This window comes from Tamandua tetradactyla, chromosome 10, assembly GCF_023851605.1.
Source record: "Tamandua tetradactyla isolate mTamTet1 chromosome 10, mTamTet1.pri, whole genome shotgun sequence".
In the NCBI taxonomy this organism is placed as follows: Eukaryota; Metazoa; Chordata; class Mammalia; order Pilosa; family Myrmecophagidae; genus Tamandua; species Tamandua tetradactyla.
The window spans coordinates 103,788,796-103,792,564 of NC_135336.1; the positions used below are offsets into that span (position 1 = coordinate 103,788,796).

Here is a 3,769-nt window from a genome sequence, read left to right on the forward strand (position 1 = left end):
CTCTTTCTTATTCTCTTGCTTTCACTCTGTCTCTTGTTCTCATACTCTCTCTCTACCCCTATCCCTCACCCCAACTCCTACAGTTATTCTTGGATCTTTAGGCTTATTGTCTCCTACTACAGATAGGCTGTGGTAGATTTAATTATGTGCCCCAACAAAAGATATGTTCTGAATCCTAATGTGCATTCCTGTGGGTATGTGCCAATTTGTAAAGAGGACCTTTTGAAGATGTTAGTATCAATTAAGGGATGGCCAAACTGAATCAAGGTATGTCTTAATCCCTGTTACTGGAGACCTCATAAAGAGAAGCCAGAAGGTGGAGCAACCAGAAGTCAGGGAAATTCACAGGAAGAGAAAAGTTCCCGGAAGGATATAGGTAAAAAAAAGTGAAATTGGTATTTGATCAAACTGTGAGGAGTATTTCACTGTGCCAAAGAGTTTGAAAGAAGAATTAATGTTAGGAACATAGGAAACCAAGTAAATGAGAAAGTGAGCCATTATTGACCTCAGGAAAAATAAGAGGTTACATAAAATAGGAAACTTAATCACAGTACACTAGTTCAAACGCAAACAATATTTACATATTCAAAATAATGTAAATACTGAATTCTCATTTTATTAAAATGTTGGGATAGAGCTGTATTGGAAATACGAGAGAAAAAAGGATCTGTGTATGTGTATGTGTGTGTCTATGTGGTATCTATATTTGTTCAGGAAGGTTTATGTGTTGGAGTACTAGAAGAAAGAGCTCTAGCCTCATTGTTTTTCTTTTTTTAAATATTTTTATTGAGAAATCTTCACACACATATAGTCTATGCATGGTGTACAATCAACGACTCACAATATCATCATATAGTTGTATATTCACCACCATGATCATTTGAAAGAACACTTGCATCACTCCAGAAAAAGAAATTAAAAAAAAGAAAAACTCATGCATCCATACCCCTTACCCTCCCATTGACCACTAGTATTTCAATCTGCTCAATTTATTTTACCCCATATCCCTCCTATTATTTATTTAATTATTATCCATATTTTTTACTGATCTGTCCATAGCCTGGGTAAAAGGGGCATCAGACACAAGGTTTTCACACTCACACAGTCACATTATTATGCAATCGGCTTTAAGAATCAAGGTTACTGGAACATAGCTCAACATTTTCAAGTATTTCCCTCCAGCCACTCCAATACACCATAAACTTAAAAGGGGATATCTATATAATGCGTAAGCATAACCTCCAGGATAACCTCTCAACTCTGTCTGAAATCTCTCAGCCACTGATACTTTATTTTTCTCATTTCTCTCTTCCTCCTTTTGGTCAAGAAGGTTTTCTCAATCCCATGATATCAGGTCCCAGCTCATCCTGGAGGTCATGTCCCACTTTGCCTGGGAGATTTACACCCCTAGGAGTCATGTCCCATGTAGGGGGAAGGGCAGTGATTTCACCTGCTGAGTCTAGACTCATTTTTTTTTTGTATGCTGTATGGCAGGGTCGCATTCATTCTTTTTCCACGTAAGTATCCCGTTATTGCAGCACCATTTGTTGAATTTCTGTTGTTTGTTTTTTCCTTTGTTTGCTTGTTTGTTTGTTTTGGGGAAGTGCATGGGCTGGGAATTGAACCCAGGTCACTTGCATGACAGGCGAGAATTCTACCACTGAACTACCTTTGCACCCCCTAACCTCATTTTTGATCATAGGAAAATGTGATGATTCTCAAAATTAAATAAACATTATTTAGATGTATTATTTGATGCAATAGAAAAACAAAAGCACCCCACCCCATTTTATTCTCTCATTACACCCTGCATGCTTCCATCACACAGCCACCATTTGTAATAATACATTGCATGATTCATCACTAATGACCATCTCCTGTGATAGCAGGAGTAAATGCTCAACTCATAAATACTGAATTGTTATTTATTTTTTTAAAATGACTGGTCTATGAAAATATTATCAGAGGGCAAAATTGGTACTAAATAGTGCTTAATATGATACCCTTTTAACATTTTATAGGAATGTAAACCAAAGTATTTATAATGATTATCACTGAGTGGTGATATTGGGATAATTTTTCCTTTTTTTGCATTATAATGTTTTTTTTTCTAATTTTTCTACAGTGAAAAATCTATTAGTTAATTTCTGATGGAACAAAAATAACAAAGGAGGAAATTGTTGTGCTGTAAGCCACTTTAGTTGGATATTAATCCAACACAGAGTTACCAGCATGTCCAATCTTTAATGCTTTCAATGACAATCACAGAAAATGTGTACTTCATTGGGTAAACACAGATGGTTAAGGATTCCTGCATTCTAATGCTTGCATTTGTGTGTGTCATTCGCTAAAATTTTCTAAAATGCTCCTATAATTTCAACAAAGTCTGATTCGGTCCCTGAATCACTCCAGCAACTGGTAATAGACAAATGCCCCCCAGTTTTGTGCTTCCTCACAGGCTGGCTTCCAATGTGTCATGTCATTAAAAGGAGATCACTCTATCTTCAGAAATGTCTGCCCACTGTCAGCTTCAACTAAGCTTGCAAGACAAAACAAGTTAGGGTGCTAAGAATGAATGTTAAAAAATAAATCAGTCCAGCAAAAGGTAAAAATAAAGTGGTTAAGGGGGATGAGGGTACATTTTTCACTAGAACTGGCACATATAGACTGAAATATTCAAAATGGGCCATTCTGCTTGCAACTTAGTAGCTGCATTCCAGTACTGGGGTGAGACTACCCATCCAACTTATGTCTCCAGAAAGCCTCTCACTGGGATAAATGACCAACTCAGTAAAACACAGTCCACCAACTAATTGAGGCACTTTCTATGGTCCTGTATCTCTCTATATGTTTCTATATTTATCACATTTTTAAACTGAATTGGATGTTTATTTTGGTATCAGGTTAAACACAAATAGGCTTAAATTAGTTAAAAACAAATGGAGGAAACAGCCAAGAAGGTCTAAATTGGGAGAAGTAATAAGAGTCTTGGGTAATCTGCCTCTGTAATATCATCTTAGCCCATCATTTGCTTTCATTCCTACTACCTATCCTGGATTAGGCCCCCTTGCCTGAGACCTGGATAATTCTGGAAACTCCCCAACTCATCTTCAGCCTTCAGTCATCCCCAATCTGGTCAATCCTTCCAACTTTAGCAACAGCTGCAAGTCTCATCTTTGGGGCCAGGGCCTTAAATTGCCTTCCATTGTCTACTAAACAAAGTTCCAGAAGTTTTCTCAGCACGGTGTCCTAGGTCTCCCATGGTCCAGTTATCGGATGCCTTCCCAGACGTAGTTACTTACTTGCAGTAAATCAAAGAACTATTTCCAACATCCTGAAAGCACCCTAAATTGTTTGTCCCACTCTTGTGCCTCTTTGCACAGGCCCCTTCTCCTACCATATTGGGGTTTTTTGTTTGTTTGTTTGTCTATAAAGAGAAACTAAGAGACAGACAATTATTAACTGACTCTTGCCCTGCAATAGTTAGTAGCTCAATGGAGTCTGCACAGGCTCAGGAAGTGACATTCTCAGCTTTGCGGGTCTGAAGCTGGCCAGAGACCAATATGCTGCAGAAGGGCCAGTTCATAGGGCTGAACTTGGCAGATTGTGAACCTGTCTAAGCATGTGTTCACACATGCTAGCAGTTTGTTAGCTGCCAGAATGCAATATACCAGAAATGGAATGGCTTTTAAAGCAGGAATTTAATAAGCTGCTAGTTTACAATTCTAAGACCAAGAAAATGTCCCAATTAAAGTGTATAGAGATGTCC

At 38.0% G+C, this 3,769-nt stretch overlaps 1 non-coding gene across 1 annotated transcript; it reads right to left on the reverse strand.

The window, feature by feature from the left end:
• Positions 1–1,604: 1,604 nt before the first annotated feature.
• On the reverse strand, positions 1,605–1,675 carry TRNAD-GUC (transfer RNA aspartic acid (anticodon GUC)). Its single transcript has one exon. It is a non-coding gene; the product is annotated as a tRNA-Asp (tRNA).
• Between the last annotated feature and the right edge of the window lie 2,094 nt (positions 1,676–3,769).